The sequence below is a fragment of the Quercus suber genome, unplaced genomic scaffold (genome assembly GCF_002906115.3).
Source record: "Quercus suber isolate HL8 unplaced genomic scaffold, Cork oak 2.0 scaffold_55, whole genome shotgun sequence".
Taxonomy (NCBI): Eukaryota; Viridiplantae; Streptophyta; class Magnoliopsida; order Fagales; family Fagaceae; genus Quercus; species Quercus suber.
The window spans coordinates 729,001-751,819 of NW_027069520.1; the positions used below are offsets into that span (position 1 = coordinate 729,001).

Here is a 22,819-nt window from a genome sequence, read left to right on the forward strand (position 1 = left end):
TAATTCATGCATCTCACAAACATATACTACTATCATAAAACTAGACTCGTCATACACGCTTTGCACGTGCAATAATACTCTTTTTGTTATTTATTTGTTTTTTTGATTTAGTATTATAATATTTAAAAGTGATATACAATAACTATGTGTATTTTGTTTTTTAAAGAAGAGGTAAAGTAACCTTAGATTTACATCCTATAAGAAAATGTAAGTATTACACGCTGTACAACATACTTTTGTCATGTTTTTCAATGTAAAATACATTAAAACTAATTAATATTGTTTACTATAACTGAATCTCTATTACCAAAATTTCAAGAAATTAAAAAAGAAGTCTATATTAAAATTAAGCATTCGTTTTTTTTTTTTTTTTTTTTTTTTTTTTGTAGCAATACAATACTTTTTTGGGTAGAATTTCGACCTTTGGTTGTTTTTGTGTAGGTGAGGATTAAACCTTAGATCTCTTATTCAAGAATCAAAGACGTTACCAATTGAGCTAACTGGAACTTTGGAACTCACTAGCAATACAATACTTTTTTTTTTTTGAGAAAAAAGCCAACTCGGCCAATTTAATTAATGCTTAAAGATTCAGAAACATAACAATTGTAAAGGTCTGGTGAAACAGACTCCATCCAAACTTGGAACGGAAAAGAAAATCTCACTTTCTTAGTTGTATATATATTAGCTGCTAGTATGTATCTCATGCAAACGCATAGATGCATTTAAAATTAAACACAATTTTTATTATAAAAATATAAATAATTAGTCAAATTATTTATATAAAAAAAAAAGTATATAACACATACATACATATAGATATATTTAAAATCAAACACAATTTTTATCATAAAAATATAAATAATTAGTCAAATTATTTTTTTTAAAAGTAAATGTAATTAGTCACATATTAAAATTCTTACATAAATTTAATTCTACTTATGATTACTTTTTTCTAATTTTAATAAGATAAAATGTGTGGTGATCTTTGTTGTGTTGTGATTTTTATTGAGTATATGTGATTTTTTTTTTTTAATTTTATAGTTCAGTAATATTAGATTCTTAGTATTTTGCACTCATTAACTCACTTGACACAAAAATTAAAAAACTTAAGTGAAAGCTAACCTAAAAGTTCGACTTAAGCCAAACAACCCAAATTTCTCAATTGTAAGGCCTACAAGGAGTCCAACGACCAAAAAACAAAAAACAAAAAAACAAAACCTTTTCAGTGAGTTGGGATCAAATTCAATCAGGTTTGTACATCCCAATAATAATAATAATAATAATAATAATAAGTAAAAAACCTGGTTCATTTTTTTAATAAACCCAAATTTCATTACGAACCAAAAGAAGAGTAACAAGGTCCCTCTTCCACATTCAGCCAAAAAAAAGGTCCCTCTTCCACATTTCCTGAATAGAAAGGGAAGAAATATTACAACATAAAACACAGTTTAAATCAGGAAAAAAAGAAGTTTAACTAAATTATGAGCAACAGAATTAAAGTCTCTTCTAATCTAGTTGAGACAGCATTCTAAGAAGCTGTTCTTTAGCTTCAAGATATTAGGGATAGACCAATCCATTGACATTGTCAGGTTACTCCAGGGCATCAAAACACAAGTTTGCAGGGATGGACTTACCTTAGGGCTGGGGGCCATGGCCCCCCAGGTTTTGAAAAATTATATATTAATATATATATATATATATACACATAAAATTCAAGGTTTTGACTCTTTATATTTATTTTTGGCCCCCTTCCCAAAAGTTTTACAGCCTATGAAAACCCAAATAAAAAAAATAAAAAATAAACTGACAATTTCCTTTGCCCAATTACTCCAGGAACACCAATATAAAGTGATAAACCTTTAAATAAACTACAACACCAACAAACAATTAACAAATCCAAATAATAAGGAAATCCTTTGGACAAACCCAAATTACCAACAAACAGATCACAAATCCAGTCTATAACACCAAAAAAAAAAAAGCAATTACAAATCACAAATCTCTAACCATAGAAATACCAGTCTATAACACCAAAAAAAAAAAAGCAATTACAAATCACAAATCTCTAACCATAGAAATCACAAAGCCTGAAAACCCCAAATTTTTTTTACCAAATAATTCTCTCAGTCAAGAGCTCTCTGTCTCTCCCAATGCACATCCCTTCCTCCTTGGTAGCTCCACCTCACAGCTGAGAGGTAATTGGCTAAGATATGATTACTTGATCTCACTCTTCTCTAATCTAATCTCTCTCTCTTCTCTCTTTGTGCGATTATTGTGGCTTCAGGCTTTGTTTTGATGAAGATGAGCTCTTCAGTATTTTATCTGTCTTTTTTTATTTTTTGGTTATGGTTCTCGTAAGTAAGTTGTTGTTGTAGCGTTTTATTTTTTAAGTTGTTGTGGGTTTTAACTTTTAAGTTTATTTTTGGCTGTTACTAAATTGATGGAAAATATTTATTATGTATTTATTTAGAAAAACTTGCCCATTATTATTTGAAGGGAAATGTTAACGAGTGCCCTTAGGGCATTAGTTAATAATTTATTTTAAGAAAATTTTGATACCACTTTTATGATAAATGAAAAAAGCTGTTAAAATATTAATTACTTTTTTTTTATTTCCCATAAAAAATTTCTTTAAATGGATTATTAACTAGTGTCCTAAGAGCACTCGTTAGCATTTCTCTTATTTGAATACTTGAGACATGAGAGCTGTCATTATTATTAGTAGATTTCTAGAGTTGCAACCTTTTTTTTTTTTTTACAAGATAAAAATTTTACTCTATCCTAATCTATGTGTATGTGTGTGTGAATCTTCCTCCTGGAGACTTGAACCCTAGCCCTTCTCTTGCCTCCCACATTTCATGAGCACTTATACTTGTGGAGTGACCATTGCACAAAGGATGTGCGGTGGTCGGAGTTGCAACTTTTGAAATCTCTTTCCTCTTACACTATTTCATGGATAAATATTAATTTCTCACTACTTATTTCTTCTGATATTAATTCATGACTACTGATTTAGTGGTTGACTTGGGTTAAGAAAAAATTATAAGAAGATAGAAAGCCAAATTTGGAATAATGTAAAAAGAATTAAACTAAAATTTTATGTATTTATAATATTAATTACATTATTATAATATGATATCACCGATTCGATCCCTTTTGGACAAAAAACCAACAACTTCTCATTTTTCGGTTCTTTGTCCAATTCAATTTTTAAAACCATAATAGATCCCTATAATTAATATGAATTTTATATAATTTGTAGATCACAAATTAACTACATTGTTTAATTTTCTTTTCAAGAGAAAAAATACTAAAAATTAAAAACCCAATAATGATGAGATTGCGTTGCTAACCTCTAATGTTGATATTCCAACTTCTAAAAATTCTCAAATAAAAAAATACCTATAATTAATATGAATTTTATATAATTTGTAGATCACAAATTAACTACATTGTTTAATTTTCTTTTCAAGAGAAAAAATACTAAAAATTAAAAACCCAATAATGATGAGATTGCGTTGCTAACCTCTAATGTTGATATTCCAACTTCTAAAAATTCTCAAATAAAAAAATATGGCCAATCCCCTCAAATTTGAATCCTAATTTCGTCCCTGCAGTTTTGAATCTCTTTCTATCATAACATGGTGATGATTTTCTCCCAACTCAAGGCAATTGTACTTGTACTCTAAAAACAACCAGGTTCATGCACTTGTATGCATTCTGTAGATAACTTTATTTAGGAGATGTTTGCTGATCCAAATGATGGATCTTTTTCTCTTTCTCTTCTTTTGGGCCATACATAGTTGGATTATATCATGCCAAACGAGCCCTATATATAGTTCTCCATTTTATGGTTTGTAAATAATATGTTTATATATATATATATATATATAACCGAGAGATACATTTTATTTATGCATGGCTATAATTATAGTACATCCAAAAAGAATCGTCCGCCTCCTTATTGGTACATATGTTTTAAAAGAAGATGAGAGCTCGGATCAATACCCAATTTATACGTAATCCTTTAAAATAAGTGACCATTTGGTGGGCTCCAATTAGGCCTGTTGACAGGTTGGGTTTAGATTAAGCTGAGGCCCTGTTTTTGGGGGGTGGGGGTTGTTAATTGGACTAATCTTGATCGGCCCGTTAATTGGTCTCGCCATTCATTATATTGCAATGGGCCAATGGCTTAAAAAATTCCTCAAAATTCCGAGTCTCTTTAATGGCTTAGAGCATTTCCATCAGCGGTTCTATTGTCATTTTGACACACTAAAAACTTACTTTATTATTTTACCACATTATTTTACAATATCCCTTCCATCACATGTTTTATTCTTTAATTCTATATATTAAAATAATATTTACAACACATCAAAATAATATATTAACTCCTCATCAACAACAACAACGGCACAACCACCATTGCCGCAACAACGGCCACCAACAACAACCACTGCCGCAACAACACCGACAGCTACCACCGGCACAAACCCATTATTAAACTCATACCCACAACAAATCCACAGCCACCATTGGCACAAACCCACATCCACCAATGCCACCTTAAAAAAAATAAAATAAAAATAAAAAAATAAAAAAATCCACAACAACCCAAAAAATAACCACCATAACCACCCAATAATCACCACCACAACCACCAAATTGCCACCACAACCATAGTACCACTGCCACAACTAACCCACAACTCACCATATTCACAAACCTCAAAACTCATCCCAAATCAAACAAACCCAAAAGCAAAACCCACCACTACAGGCCGATTGAGAAAGATCCGATGGTGGGAGGTTCCGATGGCATGGCAGCATGGCATGGCATGGTGGATGGCATGGCAAGCTCTGCTGTGTGGCGTGGTGGATGGTACGGCAAGCTCAGCGGAGTGGCGTGGTGGTCAGTGTGGTGAGATCGGCGTGGCTGTGAAAGAGGAATAGAGAAGACAGAGATGAGAGAACCAGACGGAGAGAGAGAGAGAGAGAGAGAGAGAGAGAGAGAGAGAGAAAGAGAGAGAGATGTGTTGGGAAACATCTGATGGTAATGCTCTTTTAAAAAAAAAAAAAAAAAATCCTCAAAACTATTCCTAGTCTCAATATAATTCGTTTCTCAAAAAAAAAAAAAATCACAAAACACAAAACACAAAATAGTCTCAATATAATTCTTTTCTTTATTCTCTATGAATCCTTATGAAGAAAAGAATTATATTCACATGCAACGCCATTAATAAATTTAGCTCCAAAAGTATAGCCAACTGTCCATAGCAAATAGAGATTAACCTATTTAATAAATTGAGAAAGTGACAATTGATAAGATTATTTATGTCTAATATTTATATATTCCGAGTTTGTTTGGAAACAGCATATTTAGTTGAAACTGAAAACTTTTATTTAATCTCTATGAATCTATGGAAACTTCTCTGAAACATTCCTTATGAAGAAAAGAATTATATTCACCTGCAATGCCATTAATAATTTTAGCTCCAAAAGTAAAGCCAACCGTCCATAGCAAATAGAGATTAACCTATTTAGTAAATTAAGAAAGTGACAATTGATAAGATTATTTATGTCTAATATTTAAATTATTCCATTTAATAGGACTCAAAAGAAATATATATTCCGAGTCTCTTTGGAAACAGCTTATTTAGCTGAAACTAAAAACTTTTTACTAAAAGTACCGTAGATAAAGCTAAAAGGTAGTTGATATAGTATAGTTGGGTCGTTGAATAGTATCAAAAAGTGCAATGAGGCTCATAAACAGCTCCAAAAATAAGTTGAATAGTTTTTAAAAAAAAACTAGCTTTTTAAGCTAATGACAAACACAAACTCTATTTAATGATCCACTTGTCCTCTTCTATAACTCAAAATTATGACCAATCAATGTCTTTAGCTACTCAAGATATGACATCGACTTTCAAAAGTCCAAAATGAATTCATTCAAGCCAACGGGCCTGTAGTCCTACTGAAACTTATACTGATTCTTGGTTCTTGGTTCGGATGTTGGATCCTCCGCTTCTCTCTAAAAAAAAATCAAAACATACAAAATATGATGGAATTTGTTTACCTTTTGTATTTTGGGAGAAAATTTGAACTATCATATGCCTTTTCACTTATTAGAGCATCCACAATGGGTCCTCCCATCCCATCCTATTTTACTATCCCAAAAAGCTGTTTTATCAACTATACAGTACCATTTTACAATTCACCAAACATCCCAACTTTTATTTTCCCATACTACACATTAAAATAATATAAAATAAAATAAAAATATTTCTGACTTTTCTCTCTAATCTCTGTTTCTCTCTCTCAACCACCCACTACAGTCACCATCACCACCCACGTCGATCTCCACCAAACCCATCACCAATCTGAGCAAACCCACAACTTTAACCACCAAACCCACCACCAACCATAACCACAACCACAAGAAGAAGCTACCACAGAGAAAAAAAAAATGCAAAGAAGCCTCCAAAAACCACCAACAACAACCACATCCACAAGAAACAACCACCACATAATCACCAAGAGAAAAAAAAAACACACACACACACAAAAAATTGAAACCCAGAAACCCACCATTGCCGATCTTGTCGATCTAGAAACCCACCACCACCGATCTCGCCAATCCACCAACCTACAACCAAAACCGACCCATGACTGAAACCCACTCACGACGGAAACCCACCCATGACTGAAATCCACCAACCCCCAACACCACCGACCTAGACCCACGCCGCCACCACCGCCACATCAACGGAACTTTTATGCCATGCCTTCCTTTGCCGCTACCACCACCACACAGGGTTTTGGGTTTGAGAAAAGGGTGTTTCCAGTTTGAGGAGTAGAGAGGGCAAAACAAGAACAAAGGAGAGAGAAGAGATGGAAGACAGAGAAAGAAAGAGAAAGAAAAGAATAAATTTATATGGAGGAATAAAATATATTAAAATTTATACAATCTGAGCTACAATGCAGTTCTACATTTAGAACCGCACTGTAGCACAATTGTTTTTTTTTTTTTTTTTTTTTTTTACAATAAAAAACCCCCAAAAAAAAAAAAAAAAAAAAAAAAACACACACACACACACACACACACACACACACACACACAAAATTGAAACCCAGAAACCCACCATTGCCGATCTAGAAACCCACCACCACCGATCTCGCCGATCCACCAACCTACAACCAAAACCGACCCATGACTGAAACCCACTCACGACGGAAACCCACCCATGATTGAAATCCACCAAACCCCAACACCACCGACCTAGACCCACGCCGCCACCACCGCCACATCAACGAAACTTTTATGCCACGCCTTCCTTTGCCGCTACCACCAACACACAGGGTTTTGGGTTTGAGAAAAGGGTGTTTCCAGTTTGAGGAGTAGAGAGGGCAGAACAAGAACAAGGAAGAGAGAAGAGATGGAAGACGGAGAAAGAAAGAGAAAGAAAAGAATAAATTTATATGGAGGAATAAAATATATTAAAATTTATACAATCTGAGCTACAATGCAGTTCTACATTTAGAACCGCACTGTAGCACAATTGTATTTTTTTTTTTTTACAATAGTTGCAATTTACAACTTCTAATGGAGCAAGCAATTTGGGCCTAAATGGCAAAACAGGCTTACATTTGGGATTTCCATTGTCCGCTGCTGATGCTCTTAGGAATCCATGACAAGAATTGATCATGTTGTGAAATGAAAGACTTAAGTTCAACTCCTTAATAATAATTGTTTTAATATTCATGTGTGAATGACATGATTAATTAAGTTGTAAAATCTCAAACATATTATATAATAATTATAAGGGTGAGTGATTAATATAGTGTTGTTGGCTCCAAACTCATTTACTTACTTTTTTTTACTTTTTTTTTAGAGAATTTCAACCTATGGCATCCGCTCCTGATGATAATTTTTTATCATTAAACGAAGACATCAACTGGTTTTTTGTGTAGATGGGAATTAAACACCATATCTCTTATTTAATCATCAGAAACTTTACCAATTGAGCTAACTAAAACCCACAACTCATTTACTTAACCTAAAAGATAAAGTGGTATCTCAATGAATTAATCCTCATAAAAAGAACTAATCAACATATATATTTAAAAAGTGTTATTTCTCTTACAATAATAATAACAAGGGTTGGGTTCAAGTTACATCACACAATAAACTTGTTATTAAATTCATATTTTTACAATCTCATTATTGGATTACATTTTCTATATTTTCTTAACATGCTTGCTAATTTTCATGTCAATCGGATGTTATTTACCATTCGATAAATAAAACTCATCTTTTACACATTATTATAAACTACAAAAACTTGAATTTAAATAATTTGTTAATGACATGGCTATGAATTTTCGACCACTTTGAAATATTGCAAGTATGGAGAAATGAGAATATACGAAAATTATGTAATCCAATAGTAGATTTATCAAAATTTTCATTAAATTATAAAATATTGAGTGGTGTAATATTAATAAAAATTATGAGTCTGTTTGGTAAAAGATTTCTAATAACGTTATTTGTATTTTTTGGAAATACGTATGGATGAAAAAGTGTGTGAAAATACGTGTAATCTATATATCTATATATATATATATATAATAATATGTGAAGTTGAGAGAAACTCAAATTAAAATTTCAAATTAGAGTTCTAATTTTGCGCCATGTGTCATAAATTATTTATTCTTAAAGAGTTTAATTTCTTAATTTTAGAATCAAATGTGGGACCACATCATACACATTCATCCAAGTGAGTTATTAAATACAAAAACCAAAGAGTCTAGAATAAATGAATTGTGTAAAAAAAAAAAGTGCTTCACAATAATAATTGTGAGGGCCCGAGGATCGAGGAAGGGACTGTAGAATTGTTAGCGCTGGTGTTGGGGTATTACATACCCAAGGAGAAGGGGAGAAGAGACAAAAGATTCTTAGGAGTTTCAAGTGGAAAGGGCTGGCTGAGGAGAGAGAATCATAAATGTAAGGGAAGTTTCTAGCAAGAAGTAGTCTGTTACCTCCGCATTAAATGGTGGGCAACAGTTTTATCAGCTGCATTGATAAGGAAGTGACCTAAACAGTATAATTCATAGCTAAGCAATTCCTTCTACTACCTTCATCAAAGGCTTAAAGGGCAGATGTCACAATGAGAACCATGTTAGGTAAAAATGGAGGGTCAAGATGTGAGGTAGGAGAGAGTATATAAGAAAGAGAAAATTCTCAAAGAAAAGGATCCAAAGAAAAATATCGAAAAAATGAGAGTTAGAGCAAGAACATTGAAAGACATCAACTGGTTTTTTGTGTAGATGGGAATTAAACACCATATCTCTTATTTAATCATCAGAAACTTTACCAATTGAGCTAACTAAAACCCACAACTCATTTACTTAACCTAAAAGATAAAGTGGTATCTCAACGAATTAATCCTCATAAAAAGAACTAATCAACATATATATTTAAAAAGTGTTATTTCTCTTACAATAATAATAACAAGGGTTGGGTTCAAGTTACATCACACAATAAACTTGTTATTAAATTCATATTTTTACAATCTCATTATTGGATTACATTTTCTATATTTTCTTAACATGTTTGCTAATTTTCATGTCAATCGGATGTTATTTACCATTCGATAAATAAAACTCGTCTTTTACACATTATTATAAACTAAAAAACTTGAATTTAAATAATTTGTTAATGACATGGCTATGAATTTTCGACCACTTTGAAATATTGCAAGTATGGAGAAATGAGAATATACAAAAATTATGTAATCCAACAGTAGATTTATCAAAATTTGCATTAAATTATAAAATATTGAGTGGTGTAATATTAATAAAAATTATGAGTCTGTTTGGTAAAAGATTTCTAATAACGTTATTTGTATTTTTTGGAAATACGTATGGATGAAAAAGTGTGTGAAAATACATGTAATCTATATATCTATATATATAATAATAGGTGAAGTTGAGAGAAACTCAAATTAAAATTTCAAATTAGAGTTCTAATTTTGCGCCATGTGTCCTAAATTATTTATTCTTAAAGAGTTTAATTTCTTAATTTTAGAATCAAATGTGGGACCACATCATACACATTCATTCAAGTCAGTTATTAAATACAAAAACCAAAGAGTCTAGAATAAATGAATTGTGTAAAAAAAAAAAAGTGCTTCACAATAATAATTGTGAGGGCCCGAGGATCGAGGAAGGGATTGTAGAATTGTTAGCGCTGGTGTTGGGGTATTACATACCCGAGGAGAAGGGGAGAAGAGACAAAAGATTCTTAGGAGTTTCAAGTGGAAAGGGTTGGCTGAGGAGAGAGAATCATAAATGTAAGGGAAGTTTCTAGCAAGAAGTAGTCTGTTACCTCTGTATTAAATGGTGGGCAACAGTTTTATCAGCTGCATTGATAAGGAAGTGACCTAAACAGTGTAATTCATAGCTAAGCAATTCCTTCTACTACCTTCATCAGAGGCTTAAAGGGCAGATGTCACAATGAGAACCATGTTAGGTAAAAATGGAGGGTCAAGATGTGAGGTAGGAGAGAGTATATAAGAAAGAGAAAATTCTCAAAGAAAAGGATCCAAAGAAAAATATCGAAAAAATGAGAGTTAGAGCAAGAACATTGAGAGAAGAGAGCAAACAATGGATTTTTCTATATAATACTATCCTCCTCGGGCTAGCTTATATTGGGACACTGATCTTCATATTCAATAATATTAAGTTTTTCTTCCTTATTTTCATCCTCGAGTAAGGCTCTCTCTTGTTGTTTGTTTCTCTCTCTTACAAATTTATTAATTTGGGCCAAAATTGAACTATCCAAACCTAATGTTTTAAGTGGGCTTGCGCTAGCAAGATTTCGTGGTCCTTACAATAATAATAAAAATGAATAATTTACATTTTATACCTAATAATATTCTTACAAATTTTTTTAAAGAGTTAATAAAATATAAAAATGATTATTAATAGTATTTAAATTATATATATAGGAATTATATTATGCATCTTATTGTATATCTTTAAGTGTATTCATGCATATGCATGAGGTTACAAGCTTATTTATATATCTATATATATATATATAATAATAGGTGAAGCAGAGAGAATGTCAAATTGCAATTCCAAATTAGAACGCTAATTGTGTGCCACGTGTACACACCAATTTCAATATTCAAATCTAAAATTGGAGTCCAATTTTACTCTATCTCTTATGAAATGCTGTAATCCTCTTCTTTTTTCCTGAATAAAACGCAAGGTTCACCTCCCCTTCTAGAAATCTGTGTTTTACATTAAATGTTGTGCTATTTTTTTTTTTTTTTGGCTAAATAAAAACTTTTGATATCAGACACGCCTGGTTCACCTCCCCTTCTACAATACTCAAATGCAAATTAGAAATACGGCTCCCCACAGATCCAAAACTCTCAAATTCAACACCTCCAGAACTCACACTTCGACCCCAACAACACCCACGATGACTTCTTGGAGTCTTCGTGTTCTTGGCCTGACCTCAACCCCAAAACCCCGTGGGACCTCAAGCCCAGGGGCCTCTCCAAGATGTTTGATTATTTCTACAAGTTTCTCCATTTCTGGCCTCCTAACCTCAACATTAACAAGGTAATTTAACCTTTTAAATTTTTGTTTAAGTTTGTTTTGATTGATGAGAAAGTTGGTTCTTTTGTTGTTTTTTATTTTAATTCTATTGTGGATTCTTTTGGGATGATCAAGAAAAAACTGAATTGAATTGAAAGTTTCCACTTTTTCTTGATAAATTTTTGGATTGTAAAAGAAATTGATTTGATTTGATTTGTTTTGTTTGCTGTTTGGTTCCTAATAAATTGGAGTGAAAGCCAAGAAAAGGAAATTAATGTTTTTGGGCTTTACCATGTGGTGGTTTTTGTGGGTTTGGTTTGCTTAAAAAGATTTGAAATTTGCAACTCTTTTGTATTTTTTATTTTAATTCTATTGTGGATTCTTTTGGGATGATCAAGAAAAAACTGAATTGAATTGAAAGTTTCCACTTTTTCTTGATAAATTTTTGGATTGTAAAAGAAATTGATTTGATTTGATTTGTTTTGTTTGCTGTTTGGTTCCTAATAAATTGGAGTGAAAGCCAAGAAAAGGAAATTAATGTTTTTGGGCTTTACCATGTGGTGGTTTTTGTGGGTTTGGTTTGCTTAAAAAGATTTGAAATTTGCAACTCTTTTGTTGTTTTATTTGGTTTTCTTGGCAAGCAAACAGGGTTTGTGTTACTCTTTTGTTTTTAACCTTTTCGTCAAAGTTCAAGCTTTTGATAGTTTTGATTAATATTTTGTGTTTGCTTAACTCACCAAGCACCCTGTCCCTCAGCAGAGGAGTAATAGAGAGAGTAATGAAGTACTCTGTTATGTTATACTGCAAAGTTAGTTTTATACACATGAGTATTTTTTTTTTTAATTTTTAAATGTTGGTAATTGGTTATTGTAGAATTAGAAAATATGTTTGAAAAGAATTATTGTGTATTGGTTTTGGGGTTCTTTTTAGTTCCCAATTGATTTCTTTATGGGTTTTTACCTTTTATTCTTTCACATGGTTGTTGGGTATTTTGAATGATTGAATGATTAGTTCATCAATTCAGTCGTGGTGATGTGCCCATTACTGTTTCCATAACCTACTCATGCATTTGTTATCGTGGAAGTAAATTTGGACGTTCAATAGATAAGCGATTTTGAATTTATTATATTCTGGTTGTAGTTGTAGACGTTTAAAGTCCTGGTAAACTAATCACCTAGGTGTGTATTTTTTTTATTTTTTATTTTTTTTTTGAAGTAGGGTTAGCTATGGTACCGGCGACGAAGCCGGCAAGTCTGGTCTAATACAGATGCCGCTTTCTTTAGATGCCTCTGACGATGTAGTTGATGGGTAATTGTCTTTCAAGTCTCCCAATACAGTGATTTTTCGAGTTTTGAGCTTGACTTTACAGTAACTGTTTGTGCTTTAAGTGGTATTAATGTAAATAGTGGTGAATTATGAAGGTGTTTTTGTTTAATTTACCAGGGATCAATGATGAATGCTTTTCAGCTGTGACTATTCTTATTTAATATTTTCTGGTTAATGGTATTTTTTGATTTCAAGTATTTTGGATTTATATCTGTCAATGTCAATTCTTTTCTTGACAGAGATGAGGTGGGCTCTTTCTAAGCTTTTCTTTTTCCGGGTTTATAAGTGGAAAGGGAAATCCTTGGAAGCAATCCAAGTCTGAGTAGAAGCAGTACTACCAGGTATAGTTTCTACTTTATTGGAACCATCACCGATAATTTTTATTTTTTAATTGAATGTTAAATATACTTTATGTTTGGATATTTGGTTGGATTGGTTTGATTTTTAGGTATTTGGGTTAGAATTTATTTTTTCTCAATTAGGTATTTGGGTTTGGATTTTTTTTTTCTATTTGTTTTTGTTTTAAATATTAGGATTAAAATGGTTCTGGGCTATTCTGTGATTGATTTTACAATGTGCATACTATGCTGCCAACCATGTCTTCTTTACTGGATGCTACTTCTCTCTTTACAACAATCTGAACCTAAACAGATATGTATTGTTTTAGATATTTCTTATATGATTTATTCTATACTAATCTATTTGTTTATAGGACTTCTAGTAGATGTTTCTTTGCATATATTTTATTTGAATTTTCTTCAATATATTTATTTACTAGTATATTGCTATGATCAACATGAAGATTAATTAATGTTTTAGATGCCTCTTAGAAGTAGTGAATCTAATCTATATATCTATATATCTATGGAAAAAGGTTGAATTTGCATCAAAGAGATTCTTGGTATTCTTTCATGGACTTACAGATTGATTAATTTTGATAGCAACTAGATTCCAAGATCCTTCAAAGGCAATGATTTTTTAAGATATAATATTTGGTTCTGGTAAATTAGCCTGTTTTTTATTGAAACTAACAGAATTTGTATTGCTCTATTTATTTATTTGGTTGGTTGAAAAATTCTGTTGATGGGTTTTGTTGGTGAGAATTTCTACATTGAATCTAAAATTTAATACTAAATATTAAATTTGATGTTCGCTTCTTACTTTTTTTTTTCCTTGTCCTAATTTCTTTGTCTCATTGACAGGCTTCAAGCGTAGGAATGGTGCACACAATCTTTTGTTAATAACTATGCAAGTTTGTATTAATTTCATGTGATTTTTTATTTTTTTATTATTTTTATGATAGTTAGATATCTATTTGCTTTATTTCAGATTACGCTTGATATCTATTTGCTTATGAATGATATCAGATCTGACCCTCACTTAAACAAAACATAAGGTATCACATTCACAAAACTTAACATAAGGTATCCTATGCTTTCTTGCTTTCTAAGAAAATTTCATTTACATTCCATGTATTTGTCTCAAGTTTTTGTTTTGTGTGTCTTTGGGTTAATAAGGCAACAAAAATAAAGTTTTTAAAGCTGTCTGAGACTGTCAACAACATCACATAATGGTAGCTTAAATTCTTCTTTCATTGTTGATTTTTTTCATTTGCTTTGATTTGTAAATAAAGATTGTGTTTTTGGAGAAGTGAATAATGACTCTAAGTTCGTTACATTTCATACTGATTGTACTGTTGACTGCCTGAATGGAAGTATATAAGTAAGATTTCCCTAATTTAAATGCCATTGTGATTTTTTTTGTTTTTTGTGATGCACTTGAAGCATAGAGTTTCTTTATTCAAAAATTGATAGTCGATACTAGGTTAATATTTCTTCTTATTATACTCTATGGGTTTTGTTTTCCCTTTACTACACAAACACAAACAAAATTCCAATATGTTATTTATTTATGTAGTTATCCCAATTTTTTTTAAATTTGGGTTGCCAAACATAGGTGTATATGATTTAGACCCAAACCTTAAATAATTACCATTTGTTGTGATAAGATTGTATTGAAATTATGCACCATAAATGTGTATTATCCATACTTTTAATCCATACTTCTAAGAGGATTGGCTCTGTTCCTTCTGTGCCTACTTAGATAAAGTGGATGTGGTTTTGTAAGGTGCCACTAGGTGCCATCATCAGAGGTCCATTTGAGACAAATTGTGAGAATTTGTGGTATAACAAAATTTGAAAATAATTATATTGAAAGTTAACACAAATCTATCTTTTAGATTTATTGGTTGAAGAGCAATTTCTTCAAAATTGGTTGGCACTAATAAGCAAGAGTTCAATGCAGATGTTGGTCATTTTGGAGTAGGAATTTGTCATGATATATGCTTCTCTAAAGTTGCTACATTCCTGTCAAGGTAAGCAAAATACTAAAATTTTGAATTGTTGTAGAGATTATAAACAAAAGAGACATGCCAAATCTGCCTTCAATTAAAATGTCAGGTTTTTAGGAGTTATCTTGCAACTATACAAAGTATTTTCAACCTTTCATTAGGTTATCCCACTTGCAAGACCATTTTTTAGTTATTATTACATGTGTTTTGTGAAATTTCATTAGACATGTGATATGTAATATTTAGTCTCGATTCCCACTTTATCTCATCCTATTATAGATTTGCATCTCCTCTATAGGACTCAAATATCACATTGAATTCTTGCTTATCACAAGTGTAGACTATGTTGGTAAGGTATTGCTTGCTTTGCTGAGCTAAGTTCATTTTTTGGAGTTCATGTAATTGTATTTTTTTCTTAAAACTTCATTAGTCACAATTCTGCATTGTGTGCTATCCGAACGTTTGAGTTAAATAGTCAATATTATCTTGGTTTGAGAAAACCCAAGACCTAATCAGGGTGGCCAAGAGCTTCCTTAGTCTCTATAATATTAGGTGCACCAAGAGCTTTCATGTCCTTTTATTTCTATTTTTGAAGGGATCACTATTTTCATTCTTTAGATTGTATTATGAACTTTCATTATTGTTTTAATCATTTTCAGGTGTGGATTTTGAGATTAAGTTGCTCACAATTGGTGGGAGAAGATAGAAGCTTACAATTTGGAACACAGGCAACTGCTGGAATTATTTTGAATTATAGTTTCATTTTAATCTTTGATTAATGATGCTTTTGGAAGTGATAGTTAATGCTAACATGTAATCTTTCTCTTCTTTCAAGTTAGTTATTGCTTTTGGCGCATAAATAGATTGTAGAGCTATTAACAATTGATGAGAGATATGTATATATGATTTTTAGTTAGGTGAACTTTTGGATTTTAATAGAACCATTTAACCTTCGAATGTTGAAAAAACAAGAAGGTAAAATGTTCTGTAAATTTTAATTTTGTGACACTAATCAATGGCAATTTGAAGTGATAAAAGAGACAACATTATTGACTTCGGCTTGAAACGTACTCAAAATAAACTCAAAGACAGCGTATTAGACATGTCTATAAGGGAAAAGTGCTCTCTGATGGTATCTCCACTAAAAACTGTGAATTGCAACACATTTGTGATTCCAATACGCTATTCATATCCAATTTTATTAGAAACTTTTGAAGAAAGTTCCATTAATGTCCATTTATATATTTTAAATAATAAAATGCAATATTTTCTTTTTTCTTCACTGTAGCATCACTTAAATAATAAAATGCAATATTCTTTTTTATTTATTTATTGTTTTATCTAATGCTATCCTATGTATGATAAACCAAAAAAAAAAAAACCCAATAGCATTACTTAAATAATAAAATGCAATATACATTTTTCATTGTTTGATTTAATTCTATCATGCGTGTGATAAACCAAAAAAAAAAAAAAACAAAAACAAAAACAAAACAAAAACAAAAAAAAATTGGCCAGTAGCATCATTACAATTAACCAGTCCCGTGCGGTAGCACGGGGTTACATACTAGTATATATTAATAGGTAAGTTGAGAGAAAATCTAATTAGATTTCAAATTAGAATTTAATTAGAGTTTAATTTTGTGCCACGTGTTCCATCTAATCTAAGTTTTTAAATTTTTTTGCCAAGTGAGTTAATTCAATATAAAAATTGAAGTTCAATTAGAGTTTAATTTTGCAACATGTGTCCCATCTAATCTAAGTTTTTTAATTTTTGTACCAAATGAGTTAATTTAGTGTAAAAAATGAAGAGTCCAATATAAGTAAATCATAAAAAAAAAAAAACATAATTTTTAAATGATTTTATATTTATGAGTCTTTTTTTGTAGAAATAAAAAAATTCAAGTTTATAAGTCATCTATATATATATATATATGTAGGGTCAGTTTTTGTTGCCCAAGCCCAAAAGATATGGGTCAAAGGCCCAACGAACTCAGAACAATGAATTTGTAGAGAGTGGATCGAAGGTTTAGGCGCTGGCCGGCATTCACGAAACATGAACTCCTTTCTTTCTTTGAAAAATACTTAGAACAATTTACAACTGGGGGATGCTCCTCGGACCATGGCCGAGGAGGCTTTCCCTTCCCTCCTCTCCCCCAAAACTCACCTTTACATTTTGCTCACATTTCTTATATATCCCTCTCTTCCTCCTCCTGTTGGTCATCTATTGGCCTTCCCCCTGACCGTCTATCCCATCAAAGGTCATATCCGTGCTCAAATGGTTCACCCTAATCGATGTTGCCCTGTCAAGGGGTTACATCCTCATTAATGCGGCCAGAAGGGTTAGGTGAGCGTATTCAATGCCGAGGTGACAGTTCGCCCAGGGCTTGCCCCTTCTTCGTACTGAGGTCTCAGACGACCGAGGATAGGGTCATCCTCGGACCCATCATGCGTCCTCGGCGTGGGCCATTTGGGCCTGGGTTGAAGTGGGCCAAGGCTACCCAATTTTCTGGCCCCACAATAGCCCCTCAAAATCTTGCTGCACGCATCCTCGGGCGAGGAGAAGGATTTTGACATCCTCAGCCTTACCCCCCCACCCCTCGTCAGTGCTGGGGTCCGTTCACCTGCCAAAGGCACGTCGCTGACGTTTCGGAGCACGTAACGTGCCCATCATTAAATTCAGGCGGCTCTGTGCTCCCCACGTCTAATGAGGTGTTACCCATCCAACGGTGGAGATTCGTCTTACATTTATGGGCGGGAAAACCCGCATGGTTCCTCGATTTGGGGTATAAATACCTGTACGAACCGCTTCTTCCTGTTACTCATTTGTAATCGAGAATATTCGTGCGCCCTTCCTGAGTTCAGCCACACTCTCACTAGCACCTTCAGCACAAAAAGCCTGTCCGAGTAGCTCCTCCTCTTTCCAGTAAGTCGCTCTGTCTCTCTCTGACCTCTCTTTCTCTTTACCCTTTTTTCTTCTTCGCCTGTTCTTTCTTAGTTCTTTTAGGCGTCAATTGGGATGGGTAGGTTTAAGAAATACGTCGATACCGCGGAGGCGATGGAGCAATTCATCACCGACCGCAAAATTTCCGGCAATGTAGGTCTGAGATATTGTGAGGACGGGGAGTGGCGCATACACAGGCAGGAGGGCGAGGTGGTAATTCCCATAGTCGCCTTCCTTGAAGGGGGGATGACGATCCCCATGGGGCCGGTGATGAGGGATTACCTCATGCACTTCCNTATAAGAATAAGCGTGGTTTGTCTCTCTTGTTTTATTTTTTTTTATAAAGAATATTAAGTATTTTTAACACACACAAGGGAAGAGAGAAGAATGTCTTAAAGAAACTAAGAGTGGTGTATATCTAAAGGGGTCTAACTCTTGAATACACGCATAACCTTTAAACCTCTTTAACTTGCACTCATTTTCCAACGTGGATTAACTACAGTTTTTTTCTTTTGAGAATACTAAGTATTTTTAACACACACACAGGGAGAGGGGAGCTCTCTCTCTCTCTCTCTCTCTCTCTCTCTCTCTCTCTATATATATATATATAATATTTTTTTTTTTTTTTTTTAAGTAAACCTATAATGGTAGAACTTTTACAATAAAGAATTTTAATTGAAAATGTTTTTAGTATTTTGAATTTCTGGTAAACTATAATGATAAAATACTTATATGTTAAAATTATTTGATAACCAATCGTTAAAGGGCTTTTATATGTCAAAAATGACTAACGAGGACATAATAAATGTTTTGTATTTTCGTACTTAAACCAAATTAATTGCTTTCAAAAAAAAAAAAAAAACCAAATTAGTTTAACAGTGAGCAATTTTATTTTATTATTTATTTATATTAAATTATTATAGTATTTAGGCAAAAGGCGATTACACTCTATAAATTTGGGTCAATGATTGTTTTGGTTCTTTGAGTTTCATTTTATTATTTTCTTCCTTTTAAGTTCACATTCGTTGTCAATGTTAGCTCTTTTGTCCATAGACTCTCATTAGTCATTAAAAATAATTCTTTAATATTAAAAAAGTGTGTGGCAAGTGAGTGTTTAATACAGATGAAACTAAATTAAAGCTTCGAGTCAATCACCAATAGATAATTTTGATCATATTTGTTATAAAAAAAAAAAATCTTTTATATTGAATTGTAATTAATCTATGTATAACCTACATACAAAAATTCCATTGTAAATGCATATCTATAATCTATATAATAATATTATAAAATAAAAATACTTAATTTTTGTTGATTTTTTTAATGTTGCACCCATAAACTTTTGAAAACCCATTTTTCCCCACAGCAATTTTTTTTTTTTTATATTTTTTAATTTCAGTTTTCAAATTTAGAAGTATTACTGAAGCCTAAACTATTAATTTAAAGTTTGAACTAATTATAACTCATTGTCTTTTTGGTAATTCAACCCAACAATGAACAAATTCTGATTAAATTAAGTTTGAGACATTAAATAAATTATGGTTAAATTATGTTTGATCTCTAAATAAATTCTAACTAAATTAGATAAATTATTCCATAAAATTTTTTTAATTTGACTTTTTTAGTTAATAATATTTAATACTTCTTAATTAAATATGTATGACTAAATTTTCTTGTAAGTGCATTCGCAGTAGTGAAGGCAAATTTTAGTTATTTAGCTACACAAAAAGTCATTTTATCTATTTTACCTACACACATGCTATAGCAGTGGATCTATTTTAGCTTTCAACAGAATCAACACAATAAAATAATATATACATCACAATAAAATATATAAACCACTATAATAAAATAATATATCCTACTAACAAAAAAAAAAAAAAAAAAAACAACCAGCACCAACCACAACCACTTTACCATCAGCCACCACACCACCACCACCACCACCACCACTAGTCCACAGCAGGAAAAAAAAAAAAAAAAACCACAGCCCCACAAAACACGGCACAACCACCGCCAACACAGCACCACAAAACAAACCCACTCTACCATCAGCCACAGCCACAACCACCACCACCACCACCACCAGTCCACAATAGGGAAAAAAAAAAAAAACCCACAGCACACCACAAAACAAACCACAGCCACAAATCACCCCAATCTCAACCCTAATACCAACGAACACCAGATCACAACCACGACCCAGCAACGGAGTGGAGGTGAGGGAAGCCACTTCGATCCACGAGGCTGAAGGTGATCGGTGGCTTGGGTCTGAGGCGATCGGCGCTGGGCAGGGGCTTGGGTCGGGGCGGTGAATAACGGAGCTTGAGAGAGTGACGGTGAGAGAGGAGAGTGAAGTGAGGCGATCGGCGGCTGGAACGGCTGGGTCAGGCCAGGGACGGTAACAGAGAGGTGAGAGCTTGAGTTTCAGGTGAGATGGTGGGGAGGGCCGGCGGCAATAACAAAAAGGTGAGAGCTTGAGAGAAATTTTAGATGGGAGCTTGAGAGTGACACTGAGAGAGAACGGTGAGATGAGAATAAAAGAAATGAAAAAATAAACCAAGTAGTGTCTGAGGTGAATACATTTTTTTTTTTTTTTAGATGTTTGCTATAGTGCACATCTATAGATAGATGTCTGCAGATAGATGTGCACTATAGCAATTCAGCTAAAATTTTTAGCTATTGCTCCACTACTGTAGGGGTGTTTTTTGGGTTTGTGGAGCTAAATTTTAGCAATATAATATTATAACTACACTGCTGCAAATGCTTTAAGTTACTAGATAATTTTAAGGTTATAGATACTCATGGTAGAACTAGCCCTGATATGACTACTTTTTCTGTTTTTATTATTATAATTATTATAGAGACAACCCATCTCTTTCCTTTTATCATCTTCTTCTTACCTTAATTTTTTTTTTCTTGGGTCATTTTCAAAGTATAATTTTTATCTATTGCCTAATGGGTTGCGTAAGAGGATTGACAACTACTTGAGATATTTCTTAATTTTTTTAATAATACAAGACAACTATTATATGCTTGTTGTGAAGCGTCGGTGGAACCGTGGAAGAACGCCATGTAACATTGACACTTCCATCGAATGAAAGGCCATTACAATTTCCAGTGCTTAGTCCACCACCTTTCTTTGAAGAATAATTTACATGGAAAGAGGCAAAGATTCTTAAGCACCCCACCAAAGGCATAGAAAATAACATCTCTTAACTCATCATCATGCTTCAACATGCTTTCAACAAGCTGTGTGGACAAATAATTATAGTCCTGTTTTAACACTTTACTAGGACAACCCTTTTTTGTTTATTCTTTCAATTCATGTTGGTGTGGAAATAATTATAAAGAACATGATAAAGCTAACAAGGATTAATTAGGTTCCTTCCTTTATTCTTCATCCAATCTGGATTGCTTGCTTCTTGTTCTCTAATATCATCATAAAAGCTCAAAATTTGTCTATAACTTGGCCAAATATGGGGGGGTTTGTTTGGTTTGTGTTGCCATACGTCAAGAGTAGAGTGCACAATTCTATAATTTGGATCCTTAATATGGACTCAAACTTAAAACTCTTGTCAATTTAGGTTTGACACACACCCATTTATTAAAGAGATCGAATTTGATAAGGATAGGACGTAAAACTCGTGTTTTACATCATCCAATAAGATATATATATATATATATATCAATTTTTTTACTTAAAACTCAATATATCCTACAACGCTTAATAACATTTTAATAAACTCTCAATTTGGTTGGACTTTAAGATAGGTATTAGAATAGATTGGGTATAGTCGTACTTATTTTTTAATATGTGATAAGATAATGTGATGTGTTGGGATTGAAAAAAAACTCTCAATTTGGTTGGACTTTAAGATAGGTATTAGAATGGATTATGTATGGTCGTATTTATTCTTTAATATGTGATAAAATAATGTGGTGTGTTGGGATTGAAAGATGTAAGACTTGAGTTTTACACCACATTCTTATAGAATTTTTTAAAAAAATATAATAAAACACTAAAATATATAAACAATGTTATGTTTGTTGGTCTTGTCAAATATTAGTACTTTTATTTTAGCGTATGGTTAAACTAAGATGAAGTTCTACCTAACAAGGGGAGGGAGAAAGGAGAGGCTCATGCTTGTATATCTTTCGCGTGCTATTTACATTTGTATTTTTTTGTTCTTTTGCTACATTCAGTTTAACATAATTTATTTAGCAAAAATATAAATAAAGTTAGTTGCAATACTGTCTTTTCGGTAGGAACTTTGCCATCTTCTCCATCCCTCTATATTTTTAAGAATGGAAGGCATTAGTATATACAGTAAACTCTAAAATCTACCCACAATTGTTTTGGGATAATAATTAAAGGTTTAAATGAGAACTTTTTGCATAAAACTTAAGTCATCACAAAAGTTGAGAAGCCAATAATCTTATAATTCAACTAATTAGCATCTTTTAATATTTTTAACAGAAAATGTCTAGAATTTAAATGATATTATTAACCTCAGCCCAGCATAATTAATTTTGTACACTCAAGTTTTAACCAATGAACATTATTGGGTTTTAGGATTAATAGAACTA

The 22,819-nt window shown here is 32.3% G+C and overlaps 1 long non-coding RNA gene across 1 annotated transcript; it reads left to right on the top strand.

Moving 5' to 3' along the window:
- Positions 1 to 14,013: 14,013 nt before the first annotated feature.
- LOC136067033 (uncharacterized) lies at positions 14,014 to 16,086 on the top strand. Its single transcript, XR_010628550.1, has 3 exons — positions 14,014 to 14,331; positions 15,240 to 15,639; positions 15,945 to 16,086. It is a non-coding gene; the product is annotated as an uncharacterized LOC136067033 (long non-coding RNA).
- The last annotated feature ends 6,733 nt before the right edge of the window (positions 16,087 to 22,819 follow it).